Here is an 18967-nt window from a genome sequence, read left to right as displayed (position 1 = left end):
TATAGAAAAGTGGCAATCATCACAAGGACTACTCAATGGAAGAGATCAATAGTAAAGACGAATACTCCTTACATTGAAATTCAGAAGGCAGGGGAAATGTCTACTTTTTTATCTCTTTGATAAACTGGCACATTCTGTGGCTTGCCAAATAAGATTTAAGATCGGAGCTATGACACAGGAAAATTATAGGAAAGGAATCACAGGTCAACTTGGTCTATTTCCCGTCCTCATATAGATCTATCTATAGATAGATGTATGTGAACACCTTAGGAGACAAGATAGTGAACGCTATACTGTCACTCACGTTATGATCTTTATGAAAAAAAATCACCAACTGTAGGTAGCTTGTAACAAAATAATCAGTGATATCTATCATAAAATTGCTGGAAAAGCAGATAAGCCACCAAGAGTGATTTGAGGAATATTAAGTGTAAAATGTGCCTCCATTTTCAAGGGATGTTTCTTTTCCCTCAGAACCACAGGAGATTGCTGGAGAAGGTACAGTAAGGCTTGACACCTCCATGAAGAGCACACCAAGCCCGTCAGAAGCTTCTCAAAGGGCTGAAGGTGGACACTGCAGCGTACTTGGCAGTCAAATCCCATTAGGCTTACCTGCAGGATGAGTGGAGACCTAATCTCTGCAAACCATAGAGTAGGCACCACACCAGCACGGGTTGCGTCCATCTCCTGACCTCAATTTGAATGCTGGGTTAATTTTAGCATCCGGAAATCTAAGATGGCTCTCTGATCCCTCCCCAATCACACTGCTGCTGCTAAGTTGCTTCAGTCATATCTGACTCTGTGCAACCCCATAGACAGCAGCCCACCAGGCTCCCCTGTCCCTGGGATCCTCCCATCATATTTTAGTGTCTTAAAAGAATCAGGGATCTGATTGCTATCCAGGAATTCCAATTCCCACACTGGTGATATAAGTCTCTGAAAATAAACCACGTGGCATCATTCACTTATTGAACAAATAAATATTTGTGGAGCACCCCCTCTACAGGAGTGTGGGGGATAGCAGTCCAAAGCATGGACCATGGAGCCAGGCTGCCTCACACACTCAAATCCTGGCTCTGCTATTGGCTAGGCGGGATGGCCTTGGACAAGTTAGTACTTAACCATTCTATGCCTTAATCTCTTTATCTGTAAAATGGGTATAATGATAGTGCCTGCTTCGGATGGATCCTAGGAGGCGGATCCTCCTAGGATGCACATGAAACACCTCAACAGTGCCTGGCATACACTGCTGTCAGCTTTTAGGTCTTAGAAAGCACAAGCTGGTGTCTGATAATGAGATGAATTAAGGGCCCCCAGTTTCATGCATCTCATCCAGTCTGTTCTATTTAATCTACTTCTCATCACCAAAGAAATAAATCAAGTAAGACATTCTTCTATTTTTTTCCCACTTGGCCTAAGATATTCAACTAAGTGTTAAATTGTTAATTCTGCCTCAGTCTTTCCAAAACAATTTACTATAATTACTCTCATAATCCATTAGGATGAACTGAAAAAACTAGTTTGTTTCAACTTCTAAAAGGAAACACTCTAACATTCCTATTAGCATAGCAGGCAGATTCTTTTCTGTCTGAGCCATCAGGGAAGCCCAACAATACTGGAGTGGGTAGCCTATTCCTTCTCCAGAGAATCTTTCCCACCCAGGAATTGAACCAGGGGCTCCTGCATTGCAAGCAGATTCTTTACCAGCTGATCTACCAGGGAAGCCCATTATTATTAATACCTACCATTTATTGTGTATTTACTGTATGCTAGGCAATAGGTTAAACATTTTATAAACTTTACCTCTTTCAATCCTTACCAAAAATGTTCCATTAAATGGGCATTAGTTGCCCCAGTTTATAGATGAGGAAAGTGGGGCTGACAGACTCACAGAAAACACACTAGTAGTTACCAGTGGGGAGAGGGGAGGCAGGAGGGACAAGATATGGGCAGAGGTCTAAGACTATTAAGTACAAAGTGAGCTACAAGGATATACTGTTCAACACAAAGAATAGAGCCCATATTTTGCAATAACTATGAATGGAGTATAACCTTTAGAAACTGTGAATCACTATACTATACACCTGTAACATAATATTATACAGCAAATACACTTCAATTTTTTAAAGCCTGGAAAAAAAAAAAAAAACCAGCTAAGAGAAACACACAAAAAAAGAAAGTAGAGCTGATAAGGACCATGCGTCTTGCCCAATATCTCACATGTAATAGAAGAGTACTAGCTTCTCTAACAGGCTACCTGGTGGTTCCGATGGTAAAGAATCCACCTGCAATGTAGGAGACCTGGGTTCAATCCCTGGGTTGGGAAGATCCCCTGGAGAAGGGAATGGCAACCCACTCCAGTATTCTTGCCCGGAGAATCCCATGGACAGAGGCGCCTGGTGGGTTACAGTCCATAGAGCCACAAAGAGATGGACACGACTGAGTGATTAAGACATCACTTCACTTCAGCTGCTCTAACAGACCCCCAAATCTCAGGGGCTTGACAAAGCAAGATGCTCTTGCGCATGTCTCCACCCGATGTAGAAGACACTATGGGGTGGGAGGGTAAGTAGCCAGTGCTGTAAGAAGTCATTCAAGGACCCAGGCAGCTTCCATTTTCTCAGCCATTCCACAGCCCCACTATGTCCCCCCATCCCCGAGTCGCCATTCAGATGGCAGAGGGGGAATGCAAGCGAGTGTCACAGAGGATGGAAGAGCGTACTTCTGGCCCAAGGCTGAAAGCCCCTCATTCTACTCCCAGTCTCTCCTTCCAGCAGTCAGAATTCAGCCACATGGCCACACCTCAGCTGCAAGGGCGGCTTGGGAATGTGACTGGTCTGTTCCACTGGTGCTCACCCTCTTTGAGACGCTGCCAGAGCCCACCGAGCCAGGTCCTGAACCAGAGCCAATGGCTCCAAAGCCCTTACTCTTTTCTTTTTTAACCTTATGGTTTTTGTTGTTTGCTGAGCGACTGAACTGAAGTATAGTTACTTCAACATGTGTCACTTTCAAACATCCAACAAAGTAATTCAGCTATATGTGTGTGTGTGTGTATACACATCCTTTTTCATATTCTTTTCCATTACTATATATTACAAGATATGGAGTATAGTTCCCTGTGCTATACAGTAGGTCCTTGCTGGTTATCTATTTTACATATATTTTATCAGTTCAGTTCAGTTGCTCAGTCATGTCTGACTCTTTGCGACCCCATGAATTGCAGCACGCCAGGCCTCCCTGTCCATCACCAACTCCTGGAGTTCACTCAAACTCATGTCCATCGAGTCGGTGATGCCATCCAACCATCTCATCTTCTGTAATCCCTATCTCCTCCCTCCTTCAATCTTTCCCAGCATCGGGGTCTATTCAAATGAGTCAGTTCTTCGCATCAGGTGGCCAAAGTATTGGAGTTTCAGCTTCAACATCAGTCCTTCCAGTGAATATTCTGGACTGATTTCCTTTAGGATGGACTGGCTAGATCTCCCTGCAGTCCAAGGGACTCTCAAGAGTCTTCTCCAACACCACAGTTCAAAAGCATCAATTCTTCTGTGCTCGACTTTCTTTATAGTCCAACTCTCACATCCATACATGACTACTAGAAAAACCATATTTTATAGTAGTGTATATATGTTAACCTGAAACTCCTAATCTATCTCCCTCCACTCTGCCCCCCACCCCAACTATCTCCTTTGGTAACCAAAAATTTGTTTTCTCTGTCTGTGGGTCTATTTCTGATTTGTAAATAAGTCCATTTATATCATTTTTTAGATTCCATATATGAGTGATATCATATAATATATGTCTTTTTCTGTCTTACTTAATAATATCTAGGTCCATCCATATTGCAGTAAATGGCATTATTTCAATCTTTTTTATGCAAAGCACTTATTCTTGCCAACAACACCATTTATGTCTGCGCCAGCCTTTCACATCCCCTGCCTCACTCTGCCAGCTGACTTCCCAACAGACTGGAAGGCCACCTCCCTCGATCTATAGTTATACTTGTGAAATTCCTTCTTAAATTTCATACATTTATCTAGCTGTAAACATATTTACTTAATATGGTTTATTCAATTCATCATGAAAATAGTCAAGAATACTATATGACTTTTATCAACCCACCTCAGTCTCTCAAACCAGACTTTGATTCCATGAACAGAAACCATCTCTGATTGAAAGAGTACAGCCTCCACAGGGATCCCGAATTATTGCTGTCTCTTCAAAGTCCATATCAAAATATCACTATTATTAAATTTAAATTTGTGACATATGAGATTCCAGATCTGTGTATGACTTCTGTTTAATCATCCTCATGCACATATTCACTGGATTCTTGCTCTTGAACTAAGAAAATAAGACACATTGATGACCCACCTGCTCAATATGCAATAAACATTATGAAAAGCCTTTAAGAGCAATACCCAAATTGGATGTGTTGATGCTACACTCAAAAAATTTTGATGATATATTTTTATAGTCAGTGCAGAGCTAAAAAATAATTAAACATCAGGGAAGGCTTGAGGTACATACTAAACAGCACCATTTAAGTCTTACATATAGCCTAAAGATAATCAAACAGTCTTGAATCTGATTGGCTAACTCTGTTACATGAGCTGCACACTAATGAAAATCAAGAAACCTATTAATTCCCAACAATAGAAGTCTTTATGGTCAACAATTGGAAATTTGTTATTAGCATCATTATTTCCATTCACCAAATACTTTCAGCCTTTTATCTTCTCAGCACAGCGTAGGGAGCCATTTCCCCACCGTCTTTGAAGACAGGCATGGCCATGTGACCTGGTTTATGATGTGAGTAGAAGCGACAATTGTCATATCCAAGGAAAAGATTTAAGAAGAACAGGCAGACCTAGTTTCATTGCGCTTCATTTCATTGCACTTCACAGAAAACTGCATATTTTTACAAATTCAAGGTTTGGAGCAACACTGCATCCATTCTATCGGCACCACTCTTCCAACAGCATTTGCTCACATCATGCCTCCATGTCACTTTTTTGTAATTCTCACAATACCTCAAACTTTTTCATTATTGTTATAGCTGTTACAATGGTTTGTATCAGTGATTTTCAATGCTATTACTATGATTTGCTGAAGGCTCAGATGATGGTTAGCATGTTTTAGCAACAGATATTTTAAAAGTAAGGCATATACATTGTATTTTAGATATAATGCTATTGCACATTTAATAGACTGTGTAAACATACAGTATTATGTAAACATACCTGTTACATGCACTGAGAGAAAAAACAAACTTTATGTGACTTTATTATGATATCTGCTTTATTGTGGTGGTCCAGAACCAAACCCCCAGCGCCTCTGAGGTCTGCCTGTACATGATTTGCCGCAATCCCATTCTCCTGCTGTGGTGAATTAAAAATGGCCATAAATTCTCTGTGGTTTCTCCCATCAGCAGGTGGAGTCTTTTCCCTTCTCAGGGACGTGAGCCAGCCCCATGACTTGCTTTGACCAATAGAATGTGGTGAAAGTGATAATGTGGGCAGCCTTGCAACTTTACCCTTCACCCTTTACTCTTTATCAAAACAATGAAACCCAAGATAGCTTCATTGAAGACGAGGGAAGGTGGTTAGAGAGATCCAGCCACCCCAGCAGCTCCAGGAATCTCAGTTGAACCCCAGACGTGACTGAGGCCAACCTGTACAGTTAGTGGATAGGGAGAGTTGCAGAGGACCCTTCCTCGTGAGCCTCGGTTCAGTTCAGTTCAGTTCAGTCGCTCAGTCATGTCCGACTCTTTGCAACCCCATGGACCGTAGCATGCCAGGCCTCCCTGTCCATCACCATCTCCCGGAGTTTACCCAAACTCATGTCCACGGAGCTGGTGATGCATCCAGTCATCTCATCCTCTGTCATCCCCTTCTCCTCCTGCCTTCAATCTTTCCCTGCATCAGGGTCTTTTCAAATGAATCAGCTTTTCGCATCAGGTGGCCAAAGTACTGGAGTTTCAGCTTCAACATTAGTCCTTCCAATGAACATTCAGGACTCATCTCCTTTAGGATGGACTGGTTGGATCTCCTTGCAGTCCAAGGGAGCCTCAAGAGTCTTCTCCAACACCACAGTTCAAAAGCATCAGGTCTTCAGTGCTCAGCTTTCTTTATAGTCCAGCTCTCACATCCATACATGACTATTGGAAAAACCATAGCCTTGACTAGACAGACCTTTGTTGGCAAAGTAATGTCTCTGCTCAGTTCTTGGTAAAGACACAAAGAAGAATCTGAGGTCTTTCCCATGGCAAAAACAAGTTTATTAAAGAAAGAACATCTCAAGGGAGAGGTGGGTCAAGCCAAGAGAGGCACTGGTGTTAGAATGATGAGGTATGGGGCTTTCTAGACAGGGCTTTAACATATTCATCTAGGCCGGCATGGACAGACAGTTTTGACTGACAGATGCAACTTGCAACAGACTCTATTGCACATGTCTTTTCCACAGTTCAGTCTGTTATAATCAGATGTATGTATAGAATATTTATGAACCCTTAATAGGCTCCCGGCTGCCCAAGGTCATTTGAGGACACAGCTGTGCCTCAAGGGTACATGTGTTGGAGTTGGAGAAGTCTCTGTGGTTATTTTGTAGCATGTATCTGTGAGCTCTCCTGGGCCACTCTGGTGCCCTAATCACCTGGTATCTCCTCTTCAATGAATCTAGCCTGGGTTTCCAAAATGTTGTGTCTGGGGTGGGGTTTAAAGATCAGCTTGTATCTTTTTCGTCTAGGCCACCCCTTGGTGCTCATACCTAACTTCCTACCTAGTAGTATCAGCTGTCCCCATCAACCCACCAGCTGACTGTAGCTGCAAAGCCATCCCAAGCAAGAACAGCAGAACCACCCAATTAATCCCACCCCAAGTTGCAAAATAACAAGCAACTAAGTAATCATTTAAAGCCACCAAGTTAGAAAGTTGTTTGTTATACAGCAATAGGTAACTATGACATCACCCTGAGCAACTGTAGAAACAGACAGAGTTTCTTTCAGCCTGGATGTCAGGGTGAGGAGGACAGAGCAGCGTTCCTCAAAATACATGCTAAGAATAAGAGATCATCCTTTGTCTTTTAAGTCACTGCAGTTTTGAGGTTGTCCTTTACTACAGCATAACCTGGTCAATCCTGACTGATTCAGAAATTGGTTACCAATAAGTGAAATTCCACCCTACGAGAAGGAAACCAAAAGGTGAGGTCAGGGAACAGACAAAAGGAAAAACGACCATCAGAGGCTGCAAGGATGACAGTCTCCACCACACAGTGACATAGTTTCTGGTAAAATGCTCACCTGTGAAAACTCCAAAGGGAAAAATGTACCAAATGAATATGGAGCTCCAAGAGCAATGCGGTCATGGAACAAAGTCCCACGGCCCCACCCTCCAAAGGGCACTTAGCCTGAGCAAGAAATAGACCTCCATCTTTAAGACACTAAAATGTTTGTGGTTGGCTATTATCAGGACATGTCCTGACAAACACAATCTCTGAGCCCTTCCTAACACTAAAGTGGGGTCTGTCAGCACTGAAAGAGGAAAGACAGCCAGTCAGAGCCTTACTGTGATTCCACAGGGAAACGTTCAACAACAAAGTGAGCATGGGAAATACTGAACTTGAACGTTAAGCATTTGGCTCCATAATACTGGGAAATGGAAACAACCAGCCAATCCTTCAAAACAACTCAACCTTCTTGAGTAAAACCATCAGGTAGCCTGTGGAGAACAGAGCTGCAAGTAGGGAGAAGCCCAATGAAAGGAGGAAATAAAGGTTTGTTTGGGATTTTCTCCTCTTTTAATAGTCTTATGTCCTGACAGTTAGGAGTTCTTTGTTACAAGTGGCATCACTGGAGAAAACATAGCCCCTCTCCTCACCCAAAGAAAGCCTAAACCTGTCATTTTTACACACTGTAATCAGTGTGTATGGCTGGTACAATCAAACACATAGTTAGGTATTATGTAGAATGTGAATCAGCATAAAAGAGATGGTTTTCTTTTTTTTAGTTGGATTTAGAGTTAGTTTTTGAGAAATGTGATTTTTGCAAAACTGCAGGACACAGAGGAGCTGGTAAAATTTTGCAGTGATTCTTTAGACCTACCCAAAGCTTTCCTCTGATATTTTTATAGACCTGACCTCCACGCAACCTTTCTTCTTTCTGGAACTGCAACCACCATACTTGAAGTGTGCAAAAGAGGACTTAGATATCAGCAGGAACTCCAGGTGGGAGAGTGAGATTGAAGTGTAATTGATATCAGGCATCAGATAAATCTCAACCAAGGGAATGAGTCTGTCCCTTCTCGAGCAGCAGGCTTGCACATGCCTGGATCTAGGATTGATAGATGTGTGCCGCTGTTTCATATACACCAAGGTGACCTCATTCACTCAGCCAGCCATTGCAGTGATTCTTGAATAAATGTCCCCAACTGAGAAAGAAGTAGAAAAAGTGATTCTAATGAGCCAGACTCATCATCAGAATCAACATCTCTGGATTCCAATGTCTGAACCAAACCAGGCCGGCCCTGGGGAGCCCAGGACTTCATGTAGCAACAAATGAGAATTTCCCCTCCAAAGCCCTGCAGATGCTCATGGAAATGGACACCCCAATATTAATACCAGCTGAGCAGCTAATAAAGCAAATCTCAGTTTTCTAAGAAGGCCATTAGTATTGGCTACAAGTAGAGAATAGAGGCAAGAATGAAGGAAATAAATCCAAGGGAGGGAAAATGTAACATCTCTGAAGAACAATGAGCAGAATTGTTGTTATTTAGTTGCTCAGTCATGTCCAACTCTTTTTCAACATCACAGACTATAGTCTGCCCATAGGATTTCCCAGGCAAGAACACTGCCATTTCCTTCTCCAAGTAATCTTCCTTCCCAACCCCCAGGGATTGAACCCATGTCTCTTACATTAGCAAGCAGATTCTTTACCACTGAGCCACCAGGGAAGCCCATGAGCAGTATACATAATGCCAAACCATTTAAACATTTAACTGGGAAAGAGTTGAATGAAAGATTACTGAAACTTGAAAAATGGTGCATTTAATGATTTGAAGGTATATTTGTTTTCCCAACAAAATGGGCACCAGCACAGAATCCTAAATTCTCCATTTAATTCAGATTAGAGAGTACTGTTTGTTTGTTTTTTTAAAAAAAAGCATTTGCTGAATCACTTTCCTGGCTCTAGGAATGCCTATAGTTGAGAGATGTAAGACTCATTGATGTTATATAGTTACCAACTTGTGAAATACCTTATTCTGTAGCTTACCATAGCTTTCAGAAATTTCATGCTGCAATAATTTTGACACTTGGATTCTTTGCAAAGGTGAGATTAAATATAAATTATAGATAAACTACTATATTCAATAATATAATGATAGCATATCTAGTGAACTTGTAGGCTCAGTGAAAAACAGAATGACTTACTCCTAGGGGAGGAATATATTAACAGCTTTCTGTCCAAAGACCCCTGAAGCCAATAAAAAAGGGATACAATGCCTTATTTTATTTGTTTGCCTGTTTGTTTTTATTTGTTTGCCTGTTTATGTAGGTTTTTTTCTTCCAGCTTTATTGAAATGTAATTGACATAGAACACTCCATACGCTATAGAAGGTGATAAGTTGATATATGTATATGTTGCAAATTGAATTCCCCAGTAAGATTAACTAATACATCCACCACCTTAAAAATGATTTCAACTATATTTATCCTACACAGAAAGAACCCAAAGAAAAATCAGACAAAACCGTTTTTAATATCAAACCAGTAACATGATGAGATTTTAATGACTTAGTTTGGCAATATCTAGGCATGGACTATGCAGATAATAAAATATCAAGGGGATGTTTTTCTCGCCCAACATTTGGGCTCTGTGGTCTTCACATCATGGTAGATACCAGTTTCAACAGACAGATTTTCAACCCATGGTCCACCGTTTTACCACAGGTTGAAAAATAAACCCTAGGTTCTAAAGCAATCTCTGCAGCCTTGTGTTCCCACGCATCCTTACAGATCACTCCTCATTCTCCAATGAGCCTGTCTCACTAGACTGCCTGACGTTTCCCAAACATGCCAGACTCTTTCACAACTCCCTGTGCTGGGCTCCATGCTTGAAATGGTCTCTTCTCACTCCTTATACAGTCAAATCCTAACCAAACCCAGTGAAGTTACTCAACGCGATTTCCTCTAATAACTCCTGGCCAAATGAATGGAACTCTCCTCCCCATCCCTAAAAACTTTGCTCCTGTAGCCACTCTGGTAATCACTGCAGAAATATGTGCTCCTTAAAAATAGAAATCATAGCCATCATCATCCCCCAACCATCTATATAATAGAGTGATATTTTAGTTATCTATCACTGCAAAAAAAAAAAAACCTCCTAACTTAGTGGCTTCAAGCATCATTTATTATTTCATAGTTTCTGTGAGTCAGGAATCTGGGCAAGGCTTAGCTGGTCTCTAGGCTCTGGATCTCTCATAGGCTGTAAACAAGCCATAGGTTGGCAGGGGCCAAAGTCTCATCTGAGGGCTCAGCTGGGAGCAGAACTGCTTTCCAAGCTCACTCCAGAGGTTGTTGGCAGGATTCTGTTTCACATCAGCTGTTGACTGGAGGCCTTCCTCAGTTCCTTGCCACCTGGGTCTCTCCATAGGGCAACTCACAATGTGGCATCTGGTTTCATCAGAGCAAACAAGTGAGAAGAAATGAAAGTGCCAGCAAGAGAGAGCGAGCTAGCAAGAGAGAAGTTACAGTCTTTTGTCAAGGTAGTGGTATCCCATCACTTGTGCCATATTCTCTTTGTTACAAGCGACTCGCTAGGTCCAGCCCACACTCAAGGGTAGGGGGAAGGGAGGTATTACAAAGGACATAAGTACCAGGAGTTCAGGTCATTGAGAGCTCTGTCAGTAGCTCTGTCCCATAAATGCGTCCTACAGTAAGCACTCAGTAAGGGTTTATTTATAAAAGCAGAAAAGATATGCGACATTTTCTTCAAATATCCTTACTTGTGTGATCAACTCCATTAACTTTAAGTTTATGTAATAATAGAAATTATGGGCTTCCCTGGTAGCTCAGATGGTAAAGCGTCTGCCTACAATGCGGGAGACCTAGGTTTGATCCCTGGGTTGGGAAGATCCCCTGGAGAAAGAAATGGCAACCCACTCCAGTATTCATGCCTGGAAAATCCCATGGACCAAGGAGCCTGAGTCTATCAGGTCGCAAAGAGTCGGACACGACTGAGCAACTTCACTTCACTTGACTTCATGCAAAGCCTATGCTCAGAAACACATTTTCAAAATAAGCATCTTGAAGGCAATGTGACTGTATCATTTTAATAAGTAATACTAGCCGCCATAACTAACAAACCCAACAACTCAATGACTTCACGTGATAAAGGTTTATCGTTCACTGTTGTCATAGTGAATGGAGGGCAGCTCTCCTAAATGACTCTGGTCCACACAGCAGGATCCGTCATCCCCAAAACCCCAGAAGGAGAATGTGTGTGGGTGATTATAAAGGGATTTTCATGATCAAGACTGAAAATGGCATCCATCACGTCCCTTCATATCCCACTGACACCCCTGAGATGGTCCCAGCTCAACTGTAAGCAAGGCTGGGAAATGTCTTTCTGTGCGCACAGAAAAAGGAAACTGACTAGTGAATACCTAGCCGATCTCAGACAGAAGGATGCTGTCACTCCAGTTACTCGTCTTGTAAATGAAAAACTAAACCCTCTTTAAATAAGATTATGCTGCATCAAGTCCCTGACAGTTATTAAAGTATAGGTACACAAGCTCTCGAGCTTCCCTGGTGGCTCAGGGATAAAGAATCTGCCTGCCAACGCAGGAGGTGCAGGAGACACAGGTTCGATTCCTGGACTGGGAAAATGCCCTGAAGATGGAAATGGCAACCCATGCCAGTATTCTTGCCTGAGAAACTCCATGAACAGAGGAGCATGGTGGGCTACAGCCCATGGGGCCACAAAAAAGTCAGACACAACTTAGTAACTAGGCACACACACACATCAGCTCTCAAGTCAGTAGTTCAGCAATGAATTCCAAGTCCTAGTTCAAGTACTCTGTGCACTGCATTCAACTAGTTACAGTTAGGCCTAAGGAGCATCACAGTGTTTAAACAAAGTCAGATATGCTGTCGTCTCAGGAGGTTAAAGTCAGCCCAGTTCAAATGTCTTCATCCAGATGAGACAGAGTTCCATTTGGAGCCTAGCTCTGAAGCAAATCTTTTATGCTTCTATGGGCTAAAAATATTTTGCAAAGCCAAAAGAGAATTCAATCTCTATTTATGAGAAAAGTAACCATTATTTGCATTCTGGGTCCAAACTCTCTCTTATTTGTACCAGAGATTTCAGGATACCAGGAAGCATGGTGGAGAGGGATAGGAAGATGCAGGGACAGAGAAAGTGTGAAAAGAAAAAAGCAGAAGAATAATTAGAAGATCCATTCAAAGTTCTACTGGTCTGTTAGCTAATGGGTTGTCATTTCAGCCCAGATGCTTTAAGAGACTTTTAAAAATCTAGAATTCTCCTATAAGAGTTGGGTAGGAAAAAGAAGTGTGAAAATATCATGCTGTATCTTTTTTATATTCTTACAATACAAACCACCAAAGCAAAAAAACTCGGGTGTGTATGTGTGTGTGTGTATGTGTGTGTGTGGTATGTCTAACAGGAAAAATCCTGTCTGACCATACTGAACAGATTGGTATAAAAAAGAAGAGCCTATAGATAACCACTCTACCTTATGGATGGTCTGCATTAGCACAACAGGGGAGAGGGACTCTGTGTTATGAATAATGTATACAGCATACGGAGCAATGCAATTTCTCTTTAATTGTTAGTACCTCTTTCACCAACAGAAATATCAGAGACAAAACTCTAGGACTTAATAAGCACATATTTTGTTACACACGGAGGAATTTTAGTCCAAGGGTACTATGAAAATATTAACTATGTTTGTCCCTTCTCAACATCACAGTCATAAGACAGAAGAGTTGAGCATGAGGACAACTGTAATGACGGCAGAGTCACTGCCTCACACTGGAGCATGAATTCTTCATGACCATCTAGGTAGGATGCCTGGGCTTAAGAGGCTGAACACCAAGAGGGTTTCAAAGACCAAAGGGCAATTATTTCTTCTATATTTTTCTGTGCAAAGCATAAACTGGGACTATTTTGCTATAACTCAGCGATCCCTTAATTTGCAAGCAGAAGAAAAAAGGTATCTTTCTGTTTAGATTATGATTACACTCATGCTATTTATGTCTATCTATTTAAGGAATGAAGGTACGTAATTAAGAAGACTCTTGAGACATTAAAAACCAGGCTACTTACCCACCAGGTCCCTAACACTCTCCCAGACTTCTGAAAAACTTCACTTCATCCTTATGCTTCCCAAATTTCATTTGTTAGAGAAGAGCTGTGTAAATCCATAAATCTCCTGAAATGGCCTGCTAAAATGTGCCCTTCTTGCCTGAGCTTGTGACATTTTCCTAGGGACAGTGGCTAGAGCTCTCATCAGATTCCCAAAAGGATCTTTGAGCACACTAAAATAAAGGCACTGGACAGTTCTTTGGTTAATAAGCTCTTCAAATGCAAAGTGCCCTTGGAAGGTTGGTGATGCCTTTTACACAAACAGTTCCCAAAGGCTGGTTGGTGTGTGGCCCATGCTGGCAGAAATTTTTTACCAGTCTGAAGCCTCCCTCTTAAGTACATTTTTGATGACTCCAGGTTGGGCAAATGGGGCACCCAGGTTGCACAGACGTGTGTGCCAGCAGATGCCACATGGTGCTTGCTCTGCAGTCTGGTTTTGGAAATTTTGCTAATCAGATGCCCTGCTCATTGCTGAATTTCTCAGGTTTCTCATCAGTCCTACAAAGAGAAGTTGTGAAAAAGCGATGGAAACTCGAGGGCAATCATCTCAGAGCTCCTCTTAGTTCACCTAGAACTTTTCAAATTGATGTGAACAAGTTAAAAAAAAACAGAGCTCAGAGTTTTGTCACGCTCCTCCATGTGAAATTTGATATTTGACAATGACTATGCTAAAAAAAAAAAAAGTTCCAGAACATGACAGATGATCTTGATCTCTTGATATAGATTGTTCAGTTGACAATTAGACATGTGAAATTATAAAATAAAGATGAATGTCATAATTTTATTAAATTCTTTTAAAAATACATTCTATTTTTTTAACATGTCAGTATGAATTTGCCAACTCTCTGTTAGGCTGAACTATATTTTATTGTAAGATTATATCCATTCTAATTTGAAAGTATTAAGCTATCCTTTATTTTAGAAAATCATGGTGATAGAAGTTGAATAGAAAAGATGGCAATTCAATTTTTTTAAATTTCCATTATTCCTAAAATCCAAAACCCTAGAATTGATTTATACTGTAATATGAATTTACTTATCAACTTGATTTTGTACCTAGAAAAGAAGGAATGCTTTAAGGATGTGAAGGCAATGGAGAAAAGGATGAAGAGAAGTAGAGATGTCCCAAAGCTTAGAACCCTATGGAGGGTTGACATAGGTGGAAATTCCTATGGGTTGGGAGAGGTCAAGGTCAGTATGAGGGATCTGGGCACCTAGATATGAAAAGGGACATGGGGAGGCCCCAAAACAAACTCCGCCTCTTCTGTCATGCTGTCAATGGCCTTCCCAAGCTGTCAAGGTGTATCTGCAGTAATCACTGCTAAACAAAGCTAAAAGCAAATGTCGGCACTGCAAAGACACCTTGGAAGTGTTACATTTTATATAAATGTAAAAGCTGTACTTGGAAAAGATTGCTTGATATGTGTTTTTATAGAGAATCCTGCATTTTTGTTTTATTTTACTTGTATAGGTCTACCCTTCTAGATACATATAGAGATGTCACTTCCAGTCAAATCCAATAGAAACCTACAGTCAAATCCAAAAGAACCTCTACAGTTTACCTGGGCCCAGCAACAAGGCCATAACTGCATGGCCATAGAGATTGTTGCCTTTCTGAAGATTCTCTCAAATATCCCTTTACTGTTCTGTAAATATTTCTTTGGAATCAGTGAGATACTTCCACTCCATCCAATTCAACTGACTCATATTCAGCAGCCAAATAAGGATGTCAGATTTTTAAGTACTAAAGGTCATATTTATATTAAATGGGGGAAATATATATATTTTTTTTTAACTTCTAAAAGCCCTGGCAGAAGCCTGGCTTTTTTTTCTTAACAATTGTGACCATCCATCTGAGAAGTGACCGCTCACCCAGTGGCTTGCTATTGAAATCTCTCTGGGACACTCAGGGCCTTTTGGTTTACAACAAAGAAAGATTCATTCTGCAGCTATATAAAAGGATCTTCTAATAGAAAAAAAGCTTCTTACCTGTCTCAAAGGAATATCAGATGGATGACTTAGGTAATGCCTTCAAAAAGGCACTTTTAAACGATGCCTTAGAAATAGAAGATGCTATCACTATTGTCATTTTTGTTATAGATAATAATGTTACTTGTTTTTCTTGGGAAAGCTATCTTTCCATCAAAAAATTTAAAGAGCCAAAAAAAAAAAACCCAAAAAAACAAATATCCTTAAAGTTGCCATTTGGTAGATTTTAAAATGGGTTTGTGGCTAGATGGCTACTTCCCTTCTCCCTTTCTCCTCTCTGAGCCCAAGCAACCCCATGGAACCTGAGATTTCTGTAGTCAAGGTTGGCAGAATTGAGACTGACAATAGAAATATGTAAGCAGAAAACAGCAGAGAACAAAATTATAGAAACTTACCATAAGAGGAGACACTTGACAGCATGCAACTTAAACTCTGCTGTACTAGTGGACGACATGGACCCAGAAAGCTTAAGCACCATTCCAAACATTATATAGCTAGTTAGGAACAGAATTGTGATAGTCCTTCAACATAACCAATTGATTAGAAGGAGAAAAGGAAACCCACGCCCCCCTCCACCATGCCTGTTTTAGCATCACCATGGTCCCAGAGGCTGCTTCATACTCAAGCCCATCAAGAGGGCATCCAAGCGCTGATGCTCTACAGCATGGAGGTTAGGAACTGGCACCCTCAACTCTGCCGAGGTTCTTTCCTAACCCCACCCTACTGCCTAGCTCAGTAACTTTGAGCAAAGAATCGCTCCAAGCTTAATTTCCCTCAGCTGTATGAGTGGATATTATCAGTACTTACTCACCAAAGGGTTGTTGAAAGGATTAAATGTGATTACACAGACATATTTAACACAATCTAATGATAACTGTTGCCTTTAATATCTCTAGATAGCAAAATTAAATGAGGATTAAAAGAGAAATGCATATAAAGTGCTCAGCTCAATGTTGGACACCGTAAGTACTCAACACATTTTGGGAACCATTATAACTTTGATTCCCAGGTGGCAGTAGTGGTAAATAACCCACCAACCAATGCAGGAGATATCAGAGATATGGGTTCTATCCCTGGGTCAGGAAGATGCCCTGGAGGAGGGCATGGCAACCCGCTCCAGTATTCTTGCCTGGAAAATCCCATGGACAGAGAAGCCTGGCGGGCTATAGTCCACAGGGTCATAAAGAGCCTAACACGATTGAAGTGACTTAGCACGCACACACGCATTATGACTCCATAGTCCTGCACAGGGATCCATTCAACAAGAATTTGAAGAGTCCTTCTTCCCTGTGTTTGTCGCTCAGTCATGTCTGACTCTATGTCCCAGGATCCCATACCTGAACTCAACTGCTGACAGTCAAACGGGAAAGATGGATGTGTGGCTGAATAAGAGCTCTACCTCAGAGCTGGGCAAACACAGCCCATGGGCCAGATCCATGCCTCTTTTTGTATGGCCCACAAGCTAAAGATGGTTTTTATACTTTCAAATGTTTGAGAGGGAAAAAATCAAATGAAGAAGACTATTACAGGACATCGCAAGAGTCCATGAAATCCAAATCTCAGAGTCCATAATTAAAGTTTGTTGGGGCACAGCCATGCTTATTCATTTTGATATTGTCTATGACTGATTACACCCAACAGCCAAGTTGAATTTGAAGAGTTGCAACCGACACCATATGGCTGGCAAAACTGAAAGTGTTTACTATCTGGCCCTTTACAGAAAGCCTGCCAACTCTTGCCCTGTGCCTTGGTAAATATTACAATACATATGTGTGAGGAAGGATGCTACAGAAGCATGCGGTAGGGCGTGGGGGTGCCTAACTGTGTCTGAGAACTTGTGGAAGCTTCTCTAAGGCACTGAGTCTTAAAACATGAGTAGAAGTTGCCAGATGGAAAAAGGGCATATGGATGCATAAAGGTTCAGAATCATAACAGAGCAAGAGAGGTTCTGGGGAAACAGCAAGACACGACACTGGGTGCTTCTGAAAGTTACCTCTGACTTCACTGTCCTGACAGCATCCGCAGAGGCCATATTCTATGTCCCTGTGCAAGAATGCATTAGGTCTTCAGCTGTCTAGTAATCTCCAGAACATTGTCCTTGATGCCAGAACAATTCTCTTCTCTGAGAAAAATCACATAGAACTTTAGATCCCTCAGAGGTTTTTCAGCTTCGAATAGAAATGAGATTTAATGGCCTCATTATGAATATGCTCTTTCCTTGTGTCCATGCCTGGTCTCATCAGTACGTATCACTGAATTCATCGGTAACTGTGACTGGTACTTATGGCAGGTGTGAAAACCATACTTGGCCACAGGTTTAAGGAGCACTGAGACATGTGATCCATGGATTTAAAAAGAGTAGAGGAAAAAGAAAATAAACAAGAGAAGTGCAGGACTTAGCAGGTGGCACCAAAATGATACCTGGTAACCTGGGAATGGCTGGTACAGGGGATTAGTATCTTCCAATCCTGGGGCCAGAAAGTGAGCAGCACAGACGGCCAGAGACATTCCTAAAACTTGGGACACAGAGGAGAAACAAATGGCAGATGCAAATGTGACTAAGGTCACTAAGATCTGTGACTGGTACTGACTTCAATTAGTGAAATCAGTTGAAGGCTCTGCTCTTGTAAACTAAGAGGCTGCCATAAACTTAAAGTCACATGGTAGAAGCTAAGAAAGACAGAATACAAATCTGAAATGCTTACCAAAACAGAAACCAACAACCCTCAAAAACAAGTATCAGGCTCACTTCTGACTTGGAAAGGTTGATTGGTTGGCCCACGATTCAGGGCAGCTCTGCTCCCCAGCCCTTCCTATTTCCATACAAGGCCCAGAAGCTCATCCCAGCTCTTCCAGGCACCCCAGTGCAGCCTTGAGCATCACTACCTTCCTCCACCCAAATTCCATCCATCCAACAACAGGGTGATTGAGTTCTGCTAGGAGGCAGACCTATACAAAGTGCTGGGGATACAATAGGGAACAAGACAGAAGCCAGTTGGCTCTCAAGGAGCTCTGTGCAGAGCCGGGGAAAATGTGATGGTCAATGAACTGAATTCTCTAGAATGAGACAACCAAGGATCCTACTAAAGCCAAGTGAGCAGTGGTCCACAGTGAGGAGAGGGAGAATGGGCCACCCCACTCTGTGAAGCGTGCTTGTATCCCATTGTTTAGGAATGTTGACCAAACAGATCTGAATTTTGCTTATAGCCATGAGGGCAGAGAGGTTGTGCCAAGGAGACAGATCCAAGCCACATGCAGTACACAGCCTTCAAAACATCTCTACCTGCTCCCGAGTCAATCTCTCTCACCTAAGATGGTGGTTTTCCAGAAGTCTCCTAAGTCCCTCCGAGTGTAGACTTCAGTGGGCATCCCCTCCAGGTGAGCAGAGGCTCCTGGAAACATCTGCACACCAGAAGGAGAACCAGCTTGTGTTCTTTCTTGGGAAACTACACAGCCCCTAAGAAAATAAATTGAAATTTTCAATTCATCCAGCCCCTGGTTCATTAGCTATGTTGGACATGCCTGAACCACACTTGGAAGCAAATCAGTACCCAGCTACAGGCAGACGAATGTCACTTACTGAGTGACCCTGGATGC

This window comes from Ovis canadensis, chromosome 17 (assembly GCF_042477335.2).
Source record: "Ovis canadensis isolate MfBH-ARS-UI-01 breed Bighorn chromosome 17, ARS-UI_OviCan_v2, whole genome shotgun sequence".
In the NCBI taxonomy this organism is placed as follows: domain Eukaryota; kingdom Metazoa; phylum Chordata; class Mammalia; order Artiodactyla; family Bovidae; genus Ovis; species Ovis canadensis.
Note: the sequence above shows the minus strand (reverse complement) of the source record.